Source organism: Aythya marila (genome assembly GCF_965140915.1).
Source record: "Aythya marila genome assembly, chromosome: 2".
Lineage (NCBI taxonomy): Eukaryota > Metazoa > Chordata > Aves > Anseriformes > Anatidae > Aythya > Aythya marila.
The window spans coordinates 49243650-49266080 of NC_139043.1; positions in this window are offsets into that span (position 1 = coordinate 49243650).

A 22431-nucleotide genomic window follows, 5' to 3' on the forward strand; every position below is an offset into this window, starting at 1 on the left:
CTGACAGAAAGTTGAATTTCTGTGAAGTGTGATTTTGCAGCATTGAAAGCCAACTGTATCCTGGACTTCATCAGCAAGAGTGTAGGTCTAGCTGCTTGCTATCTTGCTACCATCCCTTGCTGTTCACTAGTAGGGAAGTGATTCTTCTCCTCTAATAGGCATATGAGGCTACCACTGACATAGCATCTAGTTTAGGATCCCAAGACCAAGAAAAACATTGATGTACAGGAGAATGTCCTGTAAGTAGGTGTATTTAATTTAAGACTCCTATGTAACTTCAGTTTCATTTGAAATAGGTAGATTCTGTGGAATTGCAGCTGAATACTGATTGCAGAGGACACTGAAAGAAACCCTGTGGGAATTAAGAGTTACACTTACCTCTAGAACCTATATTCTACTAAATACAGCCAATATTGCTTTTTGAATCTGCCTAATAATATTCTGGTAGGTCTAAATTCTGTAGTAGAGAAAATAAAAATAATATGTGGTACTACAATATGAACAATTCAGAAAAGGTTTAGAAATCTTTTTTCATTTCACTGAAAGTTATGGAACCAATTTTAGGACTCACTGGAGCACTCTTGCAGATAGTTTGGAAGAAGAGAGACAAGATGAACACTAATAACATCTGAAAAGAAGGAAATTTGAGAAGTGAGGGAAAGATGATGACTTTACAGGTAGGTCTGAGCTGGAAAGAGTATGACTCTTCCCCCACATTCACATCTCTTTGGATTTTGATTCCATTTTCCACCTAAATAATAAAGTCGTGCAGAGCTACCAAGGAAAAGGAATTATAACATTGAGACAAGAAGAAAATTTTGTTAGACATACATACATACATTTTCTTTGCAACGTACTTGGCTAGCACTGCTGTACAGTAATGCTTCATGATAACACAGTAATAAAATTCAAGATCATGTAGATACCAAAATTTTCATCCTGCAAAGATTTCTTATTGTACAAGGATTATTGATTCATGGTCTGTTCATTTTAATGAACTTGGGGAGGCACAATTTGCTCTCTCTGCACATAACAAAATGGAAAGAACAAAGGGAAGTCTTTTTCTGCTGATTTTATTAGAAAAGCTACTGATAAAAGACCTGAGAAGTGACAGGACACAATAAATTAACATGATGACAGCAGTACCTTTTTTATTTAATTCTTCATTAAAATAAATAAACAGAGTGCTAAAAGAATTTAAACCATCAAAATTTGTTAGAAAAGGAAAAAATGACAAGAAGGTAAAGAATAACGTTGATAAAGTTCATGCCATTAAGCCTAAAGAGTTGGCTGACCTGATCTCAGAGAACTTGTGAAATGTAAGGTTTCAGAGATGAAAATAATGGCTGTTTTTAGAAGAGAATAAGGGTGATTCTGTATATTCACAGACTCACAGAATTGTCCAGGTTGGAAGAGACCTCAAGATCATCAAGTCCAACCTCTGACCTAACACTAACAAGTCCTCCACTAAACCATATCCCTAAGCTCTACATCTAAACGTCTTTTAAAGACCTCCAGGGATGGTGACTCCACCACTTCCCTGGGCAGCCCATTCCAATGCCTCACAACCCTCTCAGTAAAGAAGTTCTTCCTAATATCCAACCTAAAACACCCCTGGCGCAACTTCAGCCCATTCCCCCTCGACCTGTCATCAGGCATGTGGGAGAACAGACCAACCCCCACCTCGCTACAGCCTCCTTTAAGGTACTTATAAAGAGCAATAAGGTCACCCCTGAGCCTCCTTTTCTCCAGGCTGAACAAACGCAGCTCCCTCAGCCACTCCTCGTAGGACTTGTTCTCCAGACCCCTCACAAGCTTTGTCATCCTTCTCTGGACTTGCTCGAGCACCTCAATGTCCTTCTTGTAGCAAGGGGACCAAAACTGAACACAGTATTCAAGGTGCGGCCTCACCAGAGCCGAGTACAGGGGGACAATCACCTCCCTAGCCCTGCTGGCCACACTGCTTCTTATGCAAGCCAGGATGCCGTTGGCCTTCTTGGCCACCTGAGCACACTGCTGGCTCATATTCAGCCAACTATCAACCAATACTCCCAGGTCCTTCTCCGCCAGGCAGCTTTCCAACCACTCCTCTCCCAGCCTGTAGCTCTGCTTGGGGTTATTGCGCCCCAGGTGCAGGACCCGGCACTTGGCCTTGTTGAACTTCATGCAGTTGACCTCAGCCCATTGGTGCAGCCTATGCAGATCCTCCTGCAGAGCCTTCCTACCCTCGAGCAGATCGACACATGCGCATAGCTTGGTGTCATCTGCAGACGTACTGAGGGTGCACTCAATGCCCTCATCCAGATCATTGATGAAGATATTAAAGAGGACCGGTCCCAGTACCGAGCCCTGGGGAATGCCACTAGTGACTGGCCTCCAACTGGATTTAGCTCCATTCACCACAACTCTTTGGGCCCGGCTATCCAGTCAGTTTCTAACCCAACGAAGCATACACCAGTCCAAGCCATGAACAGCCAGTTTCTTCAGGAGAATGCTGTGGGAAACAGTGTTGAAAGCCTTACTGAAGTCCAGGTAGACCACATCCACAGCCTTTCCCTCATCCACCAAGCATGTCACTTGGTCGTAGAAGGAGATCAGGGTCATCAAGCAGGACCTGCCTTTCATAAACCCATGCTGACCGGGCCTGATCACCTGGTTGCCCTGCAAGTGCCGCGTGATGACTCTCAAGAGGATCTGCTCCATGAGTTTCCCTGGTACTGAGGTCAAACTGACAGGCCTATAGTTTCCCAGGTCCACCCTTCCGGCCCTTCTTGTAGATGGGCGTCACGTTTGCTAGCCAACAGTCAACAGGGACCTGACCTGATAGCCAGGACTCTTGATAAATGATGGCAAGTGGCTTGGCCACTCCTCCGCCAGTTCTCTCAGTATCCTCGGGTGGATCCCATCTGGCAACCAAGTCGTAGCCTGCCTGCTGCACGATGGCTTCCAGCTCCTCCTGTTTGTTACCCGTGCTGCTTGCATTAGTGTAGATGCACTTCAGTTGGGCCATTGCCTTCTCTCCCAGCCTTGCCATTGTTCCCCCTGGCACAGCTTCAACAAGCCTTGTTTCAGCCCCATCCCCCTTCTTACCTAGTTTAAAGCCCTCTCAATGAGCCCCGCCAGCACCTGGCCCAGGATCTGTTTTCCCCTTAGAGATAGGGACCCGTCTGCAGCCATCAGGCTGGGTGCCGAGTAAAGTGCCCCATGGTCAAAAAAACCAAAATTTCTGTGTTGGCACCAGCCTCTGAGCCATGTGTTTATCAGGTGGGCTTTCCGTGTCCTCTCTGTACCCCTCCCTGCCACAGCAGGGATGGATGAAAACACCACCTGTACTCCCGCTCCATCCACTAACCGTCCCAGTCCCCTAAAGTCCCGTTTGATAGCCTTCAGGCTTCTCTCTTCAATGTCATCACTGCCAGCCTGGACTATTAAAAGAGGATAACAGTCAGAGGGGCAAACCAGATTGGGAAGCTTTCTGGCAATGTCCCTGACCCTGGCCCCAGGAGAGATTTTAGTTGCTTGCAAGCTGAACATGTGTCAACATTTTCACACTCTCCAGGACTATACTGCAAAGTGGAGTATGTGGCAAAGCTTTAAGCTACCCAAGGACTCCTTTTGATACAAAGCAGATAGCACAAAGACTCCTAATGATGAGTTACACCCAGAATTGAGTACAACATGCTAGTAACTGATAGTGAAGAGATTTCAAAGGAAAGCAAAAAGGATAATTACAGGTCTACAAGAAAGATCAACAAAAGAAGGCTGAAACTCAACTAAGACTGTTAAGAGCTGAAAAACTCAACACTCCAGAATTCTACAATTAAATGAAAGGTAATTCCTAGAGGGAGTGAGCGAGCATCCTATCACGCACAAGTTTCGCTTAATCCACCCTATGCAATTTGATCCTCTCTGTGGCTTCAGTTTTAGCTGGCTGCTGCAAAGTCTCCTAGCCAGCTTTTGAGTCTTGCAGTGAGGCCTAAATTTTTCTGATATATTTAAATGAATTCTCCATTGAGATGCAATTGATTGCAGTTTTATGGTAATATATTAAAAGCACAAATGTCTTTTCTGATTTAAAATTTAAGTGGTGCTGATCTCAGACACAGCATAATATTTGATCAGAAGGCCTCTGGCTGCAACTTGAATTATCTTTACACTAACTGAGATGCTTATTCCAAAGAAAGAAGTAACCAGATCCAGCAAATTTCTGTCACAGCAAAGCAAGATATTAAAATACCTTAGTGTCCAGCTTCTTCAATATTCACTTCTCTTCCAAACTGCATTTTCATAACAGAATTTTCAGAAGATTCCTCCCATCACAGTAGACATTAAAGTTCACTAATGTTGATGTTCACGAAACCCTGATTCCCTCCCAAACACAGAGGGGATTTTCCTGATTTCTTATCCTTATATTTCCCAAAGAGATCAAAAAGGAATGTTAAGCCTAAAATATGATGTTACCTGTGGAATGCACAGAAACTGGTTGTGACTAAATTTAGGCTAGAAATTAGAAAATACTTTGCAGTCACCACACAGTGAGATTCTAAAACAGTTTCCTCGTAGGAGGAGAGAAACACATTTCCTCCTTCCTCTTAAAATGAATTTCAGTAAGTTTGTAAATGCTCTTACATGAGGCAATTGCATTGACAGCAAGATTTTTTGTGTCTTTGTTCCTCCTATAATTCTTTGAAGACATATGAGAAATCAGAGATGTGGTTGGGCAAGGTGTGAGATACGTGGTACACAGAAATGTACCTTTATGCATAAAGATTCATCTTTATGTTCCTAAACAATTCTGCATCTACTAAGGATATAGCTCCTCTGATGATAAATCCCCAGTCTGTGTTTTACTATCTTTACTAACTCCCAAGATAATTCTGAATTACATGTGAAGACTTATTGTTCATCTTAAATGTCTTCATAGATTTTTCCGATATTATTTCTGTGAACTGTTTTCTCTTCCCATGATAGACCTCAATTGAACAGTCAAGCTGTCACCCTCAAGAGTGAATCCTGGGTTAAATGCAATTGTTTTTGTAGAAAGTTCATCTTGTTTCCAGGCGTTGCCCCCTTTTGTATAGTGACTTCAACACAAAGCAAAGACTTAGACCTTATCTTCCTATCAAACTCCAGCAGAATCAAAATTATTGCAGGTAAAAATAAAAATAATTTAAAATATTAATATATCCTAAAATGATCATTACAGAACAATTCCCAGATAACTTGGTATTATACTTATTAATACCAAGAATTGCAACTCTTGTTAGTTGTATATGCTGGTTCATATCAGTGCTGTAACTTCACCATCTTTCTTCCTGTTTTATTTATTCCCGACTTATAAAAATACATATACATGTACATATATATATATATTTACCTTTCAATTGCTTACCACAATAACTTCAAATATTATTTAAGATTACTTCTTTTGTAAATTCAAGTATCAGTTTTAAAAAGAGATTAAAACATACTAACAACCTTTACAATCATTAAATGAAATTGAACGTATTGTTGTCTTTATGAGGATTGTTTATGTTTCAGAGGACTCTTCTTAATGGCAAAATATATAGTAGAAGACAAAATTATGTGTTGTAACTTTTACTGACATCAATTGCAGGTTACCATGTTGCCCATGAAAGGCAATGTTCATTTTACAACATCCATTATTATGATAACCTTATAAATGAATTTTTCCTTTTCAAAAAATATATATATAAAAATAAAAAATAATATATATATATAAATAAAAATAAAAATCAAGAAATCTGAATGATCAATTAAATTAAAAAATCCTCAGCATTTTATCTGTGTTTATATACAACACCATTACTAAATGCTGACTACATAACTGTTCTGGCACTTACAGAATGTTGGGTATTATATACGGATAAATGTAATAGGATATTTTCTAAATACTTGGTAAGGAAAATGTAAGACAGAGCTTAAGAATATACCAACTTGCAACAGTAGAACATGTAACTTCATTAAAGTCATTGTGACCTGGAAGTTCATCATTCCTTTTTACTACTTAATGCAACTGAAAACATTTTATTTTTATACACAAATTTAGATAGACTGGCTTCACTCTTTTTAAAAAATCATGACTAAAAGCTCTGAAAGTTTCCATTTAGGTAGACTGTAATACTCCTCCATGTTATATATCTGGAAAAGGCAAAAAAATACAGTGGACTAAGAGTGGTGAAGGCTAAGAGTGAATTTCACACACACACACACACACACACACACACACACACACACACAAAAGGTTATGTGTAAATATCCATACATGTGTAAGTATGACTTTAAAAGATTTTTAAAAGATTTTAAAAAGATTTAAAAGGTTAAAAAGACATAGCTTTTAAAGATTGTGCACAAATTGCTTAGCTCTTCCTGAAACAATTAATGCTCCTTAAATGTTTTCATTGTCCTTTAGAGAACTTTCCTGTATTCCATCTCTTGGTCTGAGAAGAGAGAAAGATGGACCATCACACTCAGCAGCTGCACTCAGAAAAAAATCTCTGTCAAGTTCTAACACAGTCACTTCAGGCATTTTATTGAGAGTGGACCTAGCAATAATATTCTGAAGGAAATATTCTGAAAATTTAAATTTCAGAGAGCAATATACCTCAGTTAGGGAAAATGCAATATTGCATGAAGAGGAGAGTTGCTGGCGGTTTAAGCCCTCTGAAAATCCTCCTTCTTGCGTGCAACAAAATTGGTATGAATGCCCAGAGAATTGTAAAACACTGTTTTAAATGTGGAGGGGAAAAATGTTCCAGCCAGAATACTCGTCCACAAGAATAAGAGAGATTAAGTGCAGTAGCACTGGAACAAACCCACATTCTACTTAAGATGTGTGGGGTTGATACACAGCAAATGGATCATCTATTTCTGAAATGTGATTTTTTTTTTATACCACACCAGGTATGGGAGATTCAAACACTTCTGGACATTGTCAGGTGGGGAAGGAACCGTAAAGAATGCAATAAATAAAATCGTATATAAAGTAAATGTTTTATGTGATGAATGTAAACAGAAACATTTTCTTTCCCATCAACAGGGCAAGGTAGCAGATTTCACATAGTTTTTTATCATTTCATTTATTCATCATTTGGCTTATACCACCAACCTTAGAAAGTGTTTAATTTACAAGTCAAGACCTTGAACCTCCCTCCAACACATAAATAAATAATCTCCATTTTAATATAAATTGATTCATATATTTACTGCAAAAACAGATGTTTATGTAAGTTAGGGTTGTCTTGGACATGTTTAAATTCATTTCCAGATTTCATCTTTGGGCAACAAATGTCAGTCTGTCAAAGTAACAGTTATTCTGGAAAATAATAAAAAATGTAGAGTTGCAAGTTTCCGTATTTATACGTGAAAAGTAGGGAAAAAAAATATTGGATAATAGATGGTACTTAGATGCATCTTCAACTATTGGAATTGATTTTAAGATTTAAAGGAAAGACCTCCATTGATTTAAGCTTACTTTCATACTCCTTCTAACCTAGGATTTCTTTTCAGTGAAACCTTGCCTTTACTGCCTGACTACAGATTTTTGTTGTTCACGTGAAAATAATATTGTCATATATTTTAAACGTTAGCACTATATATTTATTTATTTTCAAACAACTAAAGTTGTTTGAAAAACGTATATTTCAGTGGGGTAGCCACATATTAATATCTATCAGAACATGCAGTCCTGCTAACATCTCTTGTTCTGCAAAATTATTGGAGAATACTATTTGCCATGTATGTGTCTGAATATATTTAACTCAATCAACAAATAAATTATTTCTACTATTTGTTTTCAGGAAGCTTCATCCTTCTTCTCCTTCCTGACTGAAAACACAGAATTTGTTTTCAACTGTAATTTACAGAGATTCACCGCAGGGTTTCTAGTCTGGACTATACTGGGAACCCGTTTGACTTATCAAATTAAAAGAAATGTTATAATAAACAAATATGAGACTTTCTGTAGGTAATGGAAAATAAAAAAGCTAGAGACTTCCTGGGCTGAATGGACTTTACAGCTGAACTGCCAGAGCTGCAAAACCACGAGAGTACTAAGACAGGTTACAATACTTCAAGTTTGCAAAACTCTCACATAAAATAATAAAAATTTATTTTCAGGTAAAACTTTAATTCTATTTAACATGCCACTCAATTTTGGTGTGATGTTGAATGCTACACATGGAAACAAGCTCTTCAGGGGTGATGTTCAGGGGTGTGAGGCGTGCAATCCATCAGTTTGGTGGTTAAGGTGGGAAATCACGAATGCTAGAAAAAAAACACATTAGTGCTGACCTAACAAAATGAACTCTGCATATGAAAGTCACGAAAGCAGACAAAAGAGATGCATCTGTTTTCAGTGCACAGGTGCTGTCAGGGGCTGCAGGGCTCCTCCGGGAGGCGAGGCCAGGTCTGCCTGGTGCTGGCCACAGCCAAATCCAGCCCCACCACAGAGCATGGCTGAGGACACTCTGAGGTTGGGCCCGTGAAGGTTTTTACAATAAGTGTTTTAGCATGTCTTTTTTGTTCTCAATCCCCAAATGAGTAGTTAAATATTTATGTCAATTGGCAATAAATTAAGTTAATTCCCCAATTCAAAACTGTTTTGCCCATGACAACAGATGCAGCATTATTTAAATTAAAGATCAGTTAGTTGAATTACGTTGGATTTGGCTTGAATTTTAGTTTTGCCTCTAGTGAGAATTTGTCTTTAAATGGTAACAGCCTGGAGTAGTCAGGATTGTTTTCTTGCATTTGTAGAGCTTTTCACACTGCAATATTCCAAAATATTTTATAAATTAGAGCTACTGGTTATCCAGTTTCATGTCACGTGCACTGTATCCAGTAACACAGGGGGGAAAGAATAATTTTGGCAAAGAAAATGATAGGCATGTTTAATTTCATACATTTTTTTCAACCGCTTTTGAAAATAAATAAATAAATAATAATACTCTCTGCTTTCCAGGAACAAGAATTCATCACCGGGAAATTACCACAGATGTCTTTTCAACTAGGACATTTTGTGGAGCCAGTGTGTCTAGAAAGTTCAGCAGGTGTGATTAGGCCGTCCTTCGCATGTCTCTGCTCAGCAAGGAGCATCTGCAGCTCATCAACACAAACCTTACCAGACAGCCTGATGCTGAGAGGTGATCGAGGGCTGCTGGGGATTTGCCTGCCAGCAAGAAGCCACAGAAGAAGATGGGGAAGCAGGATTCCATGTGAGCAACTTGGAGTGATTTCCCAGGGAGGTGAACTGGTAGCTCCAGTGGTGGGTTGTTATTGCCCTGTGTTGGGCAATGGCGTACCACACAGATCACAAATATCCCGTTAGCTCCCAGCTCTCCTACCCTACTGCACAGCCTTGTCTTCAGCCACAAAACCACAGTCAATTAATTTATTACTATTTATAATTTATTTACTATTTATTAATTTATTAAATTTACTATTTATTAATTTATTGCTATTTATGTTTAAATAAATAATTATTTAATTATTTATTTGGGGTTGGACTTTAGTCCAATTGAAGATAAAGACCAAAATTTGCTTAGATTTGCCACTTCTGGGAGAACTGTAGTTCAGGCTAACATATATTAAGGCTATCTGAAACATATCTGAGAAAAGTATGGATATCTCCATCCTTCAGCTATATTCAGAAGTGTGTGATACAGTTCTTAATCATACAGTCATACGAGGTAGAGTTCTTTATAGTGTCTTGTAAAAATAAATAAATATATAGACCTGATTTTCTTTCACCGAAACTTCATACTGTAGAAACTGACAGCTGTTTTGTACACTGCACTGTTTCCTCCAGCATTTTGAGAGTGATCATTACTCTCACATATTCACTGCATGAGAAAAACGTGTCTGTGTAAATCGAAAAAAAAAAAAAAAAAAAAAAAGGAAGGCCATTTAAAATATAGTAACTCATTTTCCATTTTCATATAGTTAATAACTAGTGCTTTTATCCTGATTTTCAAATAAATTATTAGGCTATACATAGGGCTCTAATCATCTGGACAAGTTAATGCTTTCCATGTACTATGCAAATTATTTGTTTTAATTATCTGTTGATAGGTAATTGTGGGAGAAAGGGAGGATCTTTATCAAAGATTACTCCCAATATTGTCTCCTTTATTGATAAAACAGAATGGTGGTATAATGAATAACTGCCAATGAAGTGTCCCAAACAATTCTTCCAACCTATAAGCATCTGCATTAAAATTCCTTGGAGCTTGATATTACAGATAGCTTAACCTGTGTTTCAGAGTATTTTGATTGATTACTTCAAACTGTGATCACACAAACACAGCAAACCACAGTCATTTTAATCATAGACACCTTTCTAACCAATTGGTTGGCTTTACCAGTTTAATATGCCAAAGCCTGATTGTCCTGTAGCAGCTGGTGCTAATTCAACTACTTTTACTTTTTAAGTGTTGCACAGTGCCAGCATTTCTACAATCTCATTACAAGCAGATGGATTCAGACTAGGCGTGAAGCCCCTTATATAGATACCTCAAAGAGGTAATGGCTAGTATTTCTGCCCAATACTCCTTTAGCCCAGGTTTCCTAGTGATTTTCATGGCCTCATGTTTCTCTGTCTTGAACTGATCAGTGTCCTACACTACAATGAGTACAGTAGATGCAAATAAGCTGGTTTTTCTCAAATAAGATATTTGTTAAGGAATATCTTATATCTGCTGTAGTTCAGACATACTCCTGAAAAGAGAGCAAAAAATCCCATGGAAGTACACAGAATGCACTCACAGAGAGAAGGAGGCTGCTACACACTTTGCCACTGAATTTGGCAAAGAGCTCAGAAAAAAAGCACCTCAAATGCTTAAGGTCTGCCAAAATCGTGACGTCTTATGGTGGTGAGTGATTGTCCACATTAAAAATGTTTTCATACACTTGTAGTGATAGAAAAGCTACAAAAGGCAAAAAAGTCTGTAAATTCATAGCTTTTTTTTTTTTTTTTTTCACAGTGTATTCAAAAAATCCTTTTAAAATACTTTTAGTTTTTTTGAAACTAAAATTAAAACTAGTATTTATTTTAGGTTTTAACTTTTCAGTCTTACCAGAAGATAATACCTTTTCTAGTATTTTTGCATAGTTTAAGTTCTGTTTAATGCCATTGAGTACTAAATTAGAAAATTTCTCATACGACCTTTAAAGAAATAGTAGTGCTGGATGTTTCACAACATAACCTGTGGTGCAGTTGATCGTACAACAGTTAAAGCCTCCAAGAAAGGACAGGTGAAGAGTCTCATAGTTTCTAACAAGTCACTAGGTTGTACACAAACCATTACTGCAGAAGAGTTGTTTCCAGTCATGCTTTTGTAATACTAATTTATGTATCATGCCCTTACATCAGCCTTAGTATATGTTTCCTAAATAGCTTTGCAACTCAGGTTACAATATTTTGTAATATGATAATTCTATCAGATCACCATCTTGGCATTATTTCCTCTGTTACTTTCACTACTGACATATTTTGTTTCTCTAACCAGTCAATCCCATTATCATTAGTTTGTATTGCTATTTTTCCAGTGTTCAAACGTAATTTTAAATTCCTAGTTTTATTTTCTTTATTTTCTATCCTAACAAAAAGCTCACCTTCACCCTGAGAAAAATTAATGTATCTGAGAAAAATTAGTCTTCAGTGACAAATCATTTTGATATCTTTTATCTTTCAGTTTTCAGACATTTCTTTCAAATTCCTAGTGACCTTTACTGCTGCTTTCTGAAATGTCTTACATTTCATTAAATCTCTCTCTCTTTTTTTTTTTTTAAAGCAATTAATTTGACTTCAGACGTCTCAGTATTTGACTTTTTGTTGTAGAAGTCCCTATCTTTAATTATCTTTTGATTCCTTGATTTAAAACAGCAACATTTATACCCTAAATTTGTACTAGTGACATTTCCTTCACTAAGTTTGTGACATCATGTATTATTGTTATTTATTCCAACTCCTCTTTTACTTGAAAATACTTGCTAGGGTTTCCTCAGTGAAGATTTGTTAATTGTATTCTTTTTTTTTCTCTGACTTAAAACAAATCAATAATAATAATAACAATAAAAACAATAATAATAAAAAGTCCAATGCCATCTCTGACCTCCTTTCTTGTGTCCCTGGGTGACCGTGGGGTGGTAAGTAAGGATGAGTATACCTCCTCCTGCCGTTAGACTTTTCATTTGGATGCAGTAGCTCTGGCCACCATTAGGCAGTTTTATGTATATAAACCTTCAGCTGAAAGTTTCATTATCTCACTGCACTAAACTTAGTCCCTTCTGCTTTCTCACTGCCTTGTTCTCCCACAGCAGTAAAGACTCCAGACCCACACAAAAAAATGCAACATGAGAATTTGAGGAGAAGAAACGAAGGATCAAGCCTCTCACACCAAGTCTTAGCTCTCCTCTCCTCTATGCCAGTTTCTCCCCAAATATGAGGTTTTGTTTTCACTTTACTTAGTACTTTGGGTACTTTTATCTGGTCTTTTTTAGGACGTCACTGTTTTGTTTCCCATAGCACTTCCCTAGTACAGCCGAAGCCAGTTGCAGTTTTCTAAAGCAACTGCAGAGGACAGTCAAGACCTGAGGGATCAGAAGATTTTCAGGTTTCTTCTTTCAGACTCTTCCTTCGGGGCTGCTTCCTCAAAACTACAACGGGTACCATTTATTTATTTATTTTTATTATGAACGTACTTCACATAGTTTGACCACTCTTGGTACTTCTTTATTATTATTATTATTATTATTTTATTTTTTTCCGTGACATGAGAAAATATATTTCAAAGCCAGATCAAGGCCATATCAGAATTCAGTAACTCTGAATTCTTCACTAAGGAATTTTACAGTAATGCTATGGCAATAATAATAATAATAATTATTATTATTGTTAATAATAATAATAAATAGGTTGTTTTGCTGTTGTTTGTTTGTTATTATTTGAATAGGTAGCCTTGAAGCTCTAGTTATAAGTGTCACTGGTTTTAATCACAGATGTATTCTTCTATTTCTATACCTGCTGCTAAGTGTGATGACCAAATATTGATACTACAAAGCAGTAAAGATAATTTAGCTCACCATAGTACTCAAAGTGAATCTCTGGCTATCAAAAAACAGTATTAAAAAAAATGCTAAAAACATGCTAATCTACATAGAAAGTTAGAGAAACTGAGCACACTTCTTGTGCAGGGAACCATCAGTATAAGCCATTGTGCAGGTAATGGACAAAAGCTCTACCATTTCTACCATTAGTTGACACACCTACAACCGAGTTTGGTTTCTTGATCCAAGTGTGATCAAATGGAAGAAGGTTACAGAGAAGAGACATTCATCTTTATCATACGTTTTGTACATAGCTTTTTGCTTCATGTTTTATTGTGATAAGACATCACTCATTCCAAATGATTAATTTCAAGATGATATTTCAACATATTAAATACCAAAGACCTCCTATCTCATGTAGGTAGGTTACCCATATTACCAATATTACCAATATTACCCATATAAACCAATTACCCATAAACAGTTTTGGTTTCCACGGTTACACAGGTGTGCCTAGCAATTTTCTTTCATGCCATTGGCTGACAGAGATACAGGTTATTATAGAATATATCAGTTACAAATAAAGATTGCAGGGGCATGGTCCTTCTGCATTCAGTATTTTGGAGGTGTAAATCTTGCTTGGTACAGCATGTGAATATGGAAGGTATTCTCAGCAGAGTTCTTTGAGTTAGCCAAGTTAATACATATGTTATAAAAGAAGATGCTTGCCAAAGCATCAAACATAAAGTGTACATGAGACTGGCACAGCTCCCATTCCCAAAATAAAGCACTTGAATACCTTCTGGTAAATATGGGAACATCCTGATCCTAACTACGCTATTCTCAAATAGAAACCCAAACCATTGGAAATTGAATAAGAACAGAACATTTTCTACATTTAATGCCAATATTACTTTACCAATGGATTTACACGCACTGTACAATAGCTACTTGTTAGAAAGAATTACAAATATTTGCAAATGTCTGCTGTGTAATGTAGCCATTACTGATTTTAAACATATTTTTATGTGGATATTTTTATGTCCAAATATCTGAACTTAATCTAAGTGTCTGTGCAGAGTCCACAACTTAAATAATTGTACTGTTTTCAGGAAACTGAATACTTAATGATCTACACCAGATTGCATTTAAGAAACAAATGCTAAATGCTAATAAGTTTGCAGTTCATATATATGAAAAAACAAAATCCTTTTTTCATTAGAACGCAGTTCTCTATGATCTAAGCTTTTCTGTTCTTTCAAAATGAAAGAATAAAAGAATATTTATATTTTTTTTATTTAAATAAATATTTAGAATATTTACTTGCAGAAAGTAAATCACGTCTGACTGTAAAAAATCAAAAATGCTGCAGTCTGCTATAACACATTATATGGCCCTAGTAGCTAAAATATCTACTCTTAAAATGACAAAGCAAAATGTAATTTTAAAAACAACTACTGAATGGACAGGAATATAATATTATTGTTGTCTGAAATTACAGATTACTTTTTTCAGGCATAATGTGACTCTGGATAATCAAAAGTACCTTTTCTCACATGAAAGGGAAGATTTTCTTCTTTTATACATGTTCGTTTTCTTCATGAAGTTCTAGAAATCTAGAGTATCTGAAGTAAAATCTTGAGATGTTTCTGTTCTGTTTGAGATTTTTTGGAACTGTTCCTGTCAGTGGACATCTCTATTTGATTTTATAAAATGCTACATTTAAATCTGATCAAAGAGAGACTTGTTTGATCCAGACAGGAAATCCAGACAGGAAAGTTTCAGTTATTTCTTCATATTATGAACAGCATGCAATTAATAATAACTTTCTTTAATGCACAAAATGTATGGAACAATTAGAAAAGATAGAAATGTTTTCAATTTCCGAAACACATACTGTTCTCTTAAATTCAGATAACAAATTTAATGGACAATCTGCTTAGGAAAATAATGAAAGAATAATTTCCAGAGTACCAAAGTTTGCCTTTTAAAACATTATATTACAATTTTAAATGTTTGACCATTCTTGTGCCATGACATCACAGAATCTGTGAAGGAAGCCTGATCAGCTGCAGAACAAAAAATAAATAAATAAATAAAATAAAATCAGGCATTTCTTTTCCTTCTGTCAAATTACCTTGATTCTTTTTTAAAACTGATTTAAAATTAAAAAATAAAAATAAAAATAAAAACTTTAATTAATTTCCTTTAATTTTTTTTCTTATCTCAACCCACCAGTTGTTTCTTTCCTTTTCTTCTTCCCCTCCTCTTCTGAGGAGGAAGAGTGAGAGAGTAGTTGTGGTGTTCAGCTAACTAGCAAGGTAAAACCACCACAGTGACTTCAGCAACTCCTCATACATCTTGCCCTCTAGACCTTTCGCCATCTTTGTAGCCCTCCTACGGACACTAATAGTTTTATGTCCTTCTTATAGTGGGGTGCCCAAATAGTTTCACCAGCCTTGGCCTCTCTGTGCCAGGACCTTGCTGGACAATGTGCAATGCCACTCAGGGCACAGCCACTTGGGTTTGTAGTACTCATTTAATAGGTTGCTGGTCCTTATGGCTGTGGGACTCTGTACCTTTGCTGCAGTAGGTTGTAACATGTAAGTAAAAATGTGAGATCACTAAGAATATGTGTATTTAAGAGAGGGTTATTCAACATGAAGTAACTCTTCCTATTAGATCAGGAAGATCTCATTGCCTAGACTCCACAAGCTGCTCAAGTGCAAAAAAAAGTGACATTTACCCAAAACTCTTCATTATTTTTGTCTTTTTGATGGGCAACCATAACATGACAGTGTCTTAAAATACTGCCATAATATTTTTAAAGAACTACTCTCAACATGCCCATAAAGCTTCTTGGAAGTGCCACTGGGCTTAGAAACATCAGCATTGAGTCTCATGAAAGCTAAGCCAGAAAACTCAGCACTTGATTTATTAGTTCATGTTCCCAAATAACTAAAAGCTCATAAATCAGAAAAATGTGTATTGCTTTTTAGAGAAAAGCTCTCAAACATACCAGCAGGACAGAAAGTGTTTGGGAATGCTTTCGTTATTTTCATTTTGAAAATTTGTTTATTTGTTTGTTTGCCTAGACTCTCAAGAGAAATGATAATGATGGAGAAAAGTGGGGTTTAATTTCTCCTGTGGTTTCCCACTTTACCATACTCTCTCTTTTTTAAATTTTCTGGTATTTTATGCAGTATATCCATCACACAGAGTGTTATCAAGAAATACTCCACTGACCTATATGTGTTTTTACAAGGAGTGAATCTGATGTTAAATTTAGTGACTTCCCCAACTTTAAGTGAGTAGGAACATTTCAGCATTAAATGAATTGGACTGAATTCTGTGGAAGAAATACATCAAGTCTAATCCTAACCCCTGAGTAAACTGGGACCGTGATTTACATAACAACAGCAGTGTGATATTTGGGGGTCTAATGTCAAATCAGAAGTGCCACACGAGGCAAAACAAAGATGGTCCAGTTAAAACTCACTGAGTCAGTTCATATTTATTGGCATTTTTGATGAGCTACTTCTGTCAGAGAGGTTATCTGTTTGTGTCACTAACTTTGCTGGAACAGGTCTTCTCTGTTCTTCTGCAATAAGTAACAATGCAGTAACAATGAAGGATAAGGTGAGCACAAATATTGGGGGCAGCATGATTGGACAGATGCAGTATGTCACCATATGGCCACATCAGATCCACATCAGCCTAGCATGACAGAGTAATCTAGCAACGAACAGTCAATATTAACATTTGTTGCATTATGGCTTAACCTTGCACATCTGCCTCTGTGTGGCAAGAACTGAGGAATGAAGGGTGAGTCTGGACATTGCCCTTCACACCTCTCTCGTTCCCTGCTGCTTGTACCTTTGAAAGCACAGCAAGTGGGGAACTGAGCAACAGATGTTAATGGAAGGCGAATCTGTGGCTCTCTACCCACTTAGGCCTAAGTCTTGGCATCCTGAAGCAGACTTCTGAGTGCTTAGTGAATTCTGCAGTTGTAGGTGATAAGGAGCTGCTGAGCAAGTTGTCTGAATATCTCAGTTTTGGCTTAACATTTTTCAAAGGCAAAGAAGTGATTCTGTTGCTGTCTTGAGCCTTAACCTAAAATAATCAGGATCTGTAACCAGTTTGTCTTCATCACAAGAATAAGGCCTAAGGTAGGCCTAAGGTAGGCCTAAGGTAGATGTGTTCTTCCAACAGGACGATTCAACAGGAGGTATAGCTGACTTTACTACACCAGCAAATAAACCCCAAGATATTAAATAATTAATTGATATCCATAGGAATAATTTGCAGAAATATCAGGTTCTGGTTGGACTACAACTTCTAATATCTTTTTTTTCTTTTCCTGATTCAGTGACATGGTATTACGGCATCTATACATCCCAAAGGATTTATGCAGACACATGAATGTAAGAAAATGAAATAATTCCCTCCTACTGATAATCAATGACAACAAAGAACCCTGAGGCAATCCTGTACTATCAGATTCAATCCTGTACTACTTAGATTCAGATATCAAGAGAAGCTATTTTTATGAGGATTCACCTAAAACTTCTACATCAAAAGAGGTTGAAATTACTTAAGAGATATACATAGAACAAAATAAATAAATGTTAAATACCTACAGAAGTAAATAATAGATTAATTTAAAGAATGAAAAAAAAAAGTCAGAGGCAAAAACATGATAATTGCAGAAAACTATGTTATCACGTTTAAAAGTATAAAAAAGATTTAAAGAATATCTATGCTCTGAAGTATAAGGAATAATCTGAAACCATAACTAATTAAAATTTGTTTGACAAAGAAGAAGTGCATGGAAGATTGATTAATGCTATAAATATCACACATGATATAAAGCATTAATTTCTATAAAATTTACACATAAATTCAAAAAACAAACCAAACATATCCACAATTACTAAATCAAAACACATTATGCTTATCTTTATTATAGCAACACCTCTAGAACATATTGTTATGTTTGCTACACAAAATAAAAGTCAAAGAATTATAGAATCGTTCAGGTTGGAAAAGATCTCTGAGATTATCTAGTCCAACCTTTAACCTAGTACTAAAGTCCACCAATAAACCATGCTACTAAGTTCTAAATCTACACATTTCTTGAAGATCTCCAGGGATAGTGACTCAACCACTTCCTTGGGCAGCTTGTTTCAATGCTGCACAACCCTTTCAGTACAGAAATTTCTCCTAATACCGAAACTATCCAACCTCACATGGTGCGATTTGAGGCCATTTCCCCTTGTCTAGTCACTTGGTGTGTGGGAGAAGAGCCCTGTCCCCACCTCGCTACAACCTCCTTTAGGGTAATTGTAAAGTACAATAAGGTCTCCCCTGCGCCTTCTCTTCTCCATACTAAACAACCCCAGCTCTGCAAAGGTAGCTGAGCCCTCTTTTCCACGCAGCAGTGTACTGGTGCTTGAAAGACAAACTCAGTCCCTATTGGTCTTCCAAAGGGCCTTGAAGGTGATTTTCAGATCTTACCTCCTTCATGTTGTCATGCTGCTTTGCCAGCTCCGTGGCTGATGACTGCTGTAGGCCCAAACACGATGTTTTGGGTACAATCACTCTTGGTAGGTATTTTCTACTTTGTGCAGTGACCAGCTGCATCAGCGCTGCTGCAGTTCAGAAAGGAGACAGAGGCCAGCACCCTTCTGGCATGCGCTGCTTCTAGGTGACCTATTCTGGAGTAAACACCTGGATCTACATAGATCTTCCTTCTACTCCTGACTCCTCCTTTCCCATTTTCTTAAAAAATTTGGGCTGGAGACTCCATGCTGCTCAGCTGGCAAAGCCCCATATCGTAATGGCAAGTAGGAAGCTTCTGATATCTGAAGTCTTCTGAATGGCATCTGAAACCTCTGTAAGAGTAACAGTGGCTTATTCATCACAGCTTTAAAATAAGATATTCAGTATTTCTGTCACTTTGATTTTGTGCTATCTTAGTTCTTGCCTCATTCAAAATTTTTGCTGAGGGGCTAAGAGATATTGGCAATCAGAACATGCAGAAATGGTCCATTCATTTCTTTTCTTGCACTCCTGAATTCAATAGCACTCCAGAATAATTGGCCTATTTCCATTTGGAAAGAGGCGTTTTTCTACTCAACACAAAAGTTCATGTTCCGTTGAAAAGAAATGGTTTACATTTTTCCATCTCGACAATGTTTCAAGCAAGCAGCTTCATTTTTTTCAGGTGAAATACAGCATAAAGAGCTGTGAATTTCAAACTTTTATAGTTAAGGTTTCATGCTGATTTGCACCAGCCTGTCAAGGTCCCCAATTCTCTGTTCCACCCATTAGTGATGCTTGTATATCGCTGCGTTCTGCTTAGTCTTTAATGAACTGTCAATGTTTGACTCAGGAAAATGGTATTTTGCAAGTGCTACAGAATGATGAACAAAACTGTTCAAAAACATAAAAGTGTCATCTCTTCAGCATGCAGCTGCTTTTACCTTGTCATTTCACTTTCCTTCTTATTCCCACTTAAACATTTTTTTTTAACAAGCTTTATGACATTTGTTGAAGCCACACAAATCTTGGTACAAGGAGCCCTTAACTCATCTACTTGCTCTGTAAAGCAAGGAATTAGATCTCTGAACTGTAATACTGGATTGTTTGTGAATATATGCAATGGAGCCTAAAAGAATTGTCTGTTTATATATATATATATATTTTTTTTTTAATTTTCTTTGCTGCATTGTTATGCCGATTTTGTGTCATTTTGATGCCTCAGTTCTGTGATTTCCACGTGTTGGCTGTCCAAGCCAAATGGATGCTGAAATCTTATTTGAAGTAAAAGGGATAATGTGGATTCTTAACAATTATTCTCATAACAACACAAAAACGTCTGTGAGAAGACAACTATACTTTTTCTGATGCTGACTTGATTTTGAAGGGGAAGTGAGTGTGCAGAGAGAGGAAGTATGGCCTTTGTGAGGCAGGCCCATTTCTCATGCCCTGCTGCCTTCCTGGCTGTACAGAAGGTTCATTTACTGACCCAGTAGGGGAAAAGGGGTGTCTGTGCTTTGCATGGTTGTGAGATCCTGATTTTACTAATGCCTTGCATAGTTGTGGGATCCCAGTTGTGCTGACTGTAAAAGCACTAGATATAGCTGCACACTCATTTTTATTTCTTCTGCAGGAAAAAACATTCAGTAGTATACTCAGTGCTAGCACTTTTTGAGTGATCTGTCCAAGTATGCAAACGGCTCCTAAGCGCAACACTGGCATAGGAAGACAAGCCCTCTGCTTGTCCTGCCAGGAGATATGTCCCATGATATTAGTGAAAGCAGGGGAAAAAGGATGAGAGCAGTGACTGTCACTCTTGTTACTTTCTCTGCGTCAGAGTAGCTGGTTCAGTGCCCTTGAATTTTCCACAAAGAATTCCTTCTCCACTGAACAGACAGGATGCAGGTAGTCCCATGCAAATACAAAGGCATCACAGCCAACAGATCCCATTCAAGAAACACAGCAGCAGTACCAGGTGCTTACTCAGAGTCTGCAAACACCAGAAATGCTATGAAGTGGAGGAAAAAACTAAGAGAGCAAATTCAGCACAGATGGCTTAGGCAAAGATTATATTTTCTTGCTAAGCCGATTCTTGCCTTTCATATCACTGATTAACTAATTGGCTTAACCCCAATGAAATTGTAGACTCAGTGTCATGTAATTGTATCTGAAGATAATTAAAACTTCAAAATGTAGTCTACTAGGTAGATGTTGATTTTGTTGTTGTTGATTTTTTTCCAGCTGCCTTTCCAAAGTCAGTGCATTTATTTGGTCAGAAAAAAAAAAAAAAATCATTTTTCATCCAAAAGCACAAGGTCCTGCATCTCAGCCAGGTCAATCCTATGTATAAATACTGGCTGGGCAGAGAGTGGATGGAGAACAGCCCTGAGGAGAAGGACCTCGGGGTGTTGGTTGATGAGAAGCTCAACATAAGCTGGCAATTTGTGCTTGCAGCCCAGAAAGCCAACCAGATCCTGGGCTGCATCGAAAGTATGGCCAGCAGGTTGAGAGAGGTGATTTTCCCCCTCTGCTCTGGTCTTTTGAGACCCCACCTGGAGTACTGTGTTCAGCTCTGGAGCCCTCAGCACAAGAAGGACATGGACCTATTAGAGATAGTCCAGAGGAGGGCCACGAAGATGATCAAGGGGCTAGAGCATCTCTCCTTCCACAGGAGCTCTGTCTTCCACAGAGCTGCTTGCTTGTTCTCCCCAGGTGGGATGGGAGAGAAAATTGGAAAGGTAAAAGAGGGGGAACTCATGGGTTGAAATAAAGACAATTAACTAGGCAAAGCAAAAGCTATTTGTGAAAGCAAAGTAAAAGGAGGAATTCACTCAGTACTTCCTATCAGCAGGCTGATCACAGACTCATAGAATCACAGAATAGCTTGGGTTGGAAGGGACCTTAAAGATCACCTAGTTCCAACACTGCTGCCATGGGCAGGAATGCCAGCCACTAGATCAGGTTGTCCAGGGCCTCATCCAACCTGGTCTTGAACACCTCCAGAGATGGTGTTCAACCAATTCCAGGAAAGCAGGACTCATCATGCATAATTGTTCCCTGGTAAGACGATTGCCATCACTCTGAACATCTCCGCCTTTCTCCTTCTTTACCTCAGCTTTTATTGCTGAGCATGGTATCATAGGGTACGGAATGCCTTTGGTCATTTGGGGTCAGCTGTCCTGACTGTGTCCCCTCCAAACTTGAACACACCAGCCTCCCCACTGGCAGTGCAGCAGGAGAATCTGAAGTCTCCTTGGCTCTGTGCAAGCACTGATCTACAACAACTAAAAATATTGGTGTGTGATCAACATTATTTTCATCAAAAATCCAAAGCGCAGCATCGTCCAAGCCTCTATGAAGAAAATTATTGTAGCCAAAACCATGATGAGGCCCTTCACCATTGTAGCCCTCCTTTGGACACTCTCTAATAGTTTTATTTCCTTCTTATATTGTAGCTCCCCAAACCATACACAGTACTCAGGATGAGGTTGTACCTGCAAACAGTAGATCAGGGCAATCACTTCCCTCAACTGGCTAGCAATGCTGTGCCCAATGCACCCCAGGACACAGTTGGCCTTTTTGGCTGCCAGGGCACACTGCTGACTCATATTCACCTTCCCTTTCCATGGGGCTGCTCTCTACTCTCTTGTCCCCTGGTCTGTACATATCAAGGGTTGCCCCATACCAGATGTAGAATCTGGCCCTTGCTCTTGTTAAATTTCACACAGCTGGTGATAGCCTAGCCCTCTAGTCTGTCAAGATCTCTCTGCAAGGCCTTTCTACCCCCCAAGCAGTAGCAGCTCCTCCTAATTTAATATCATC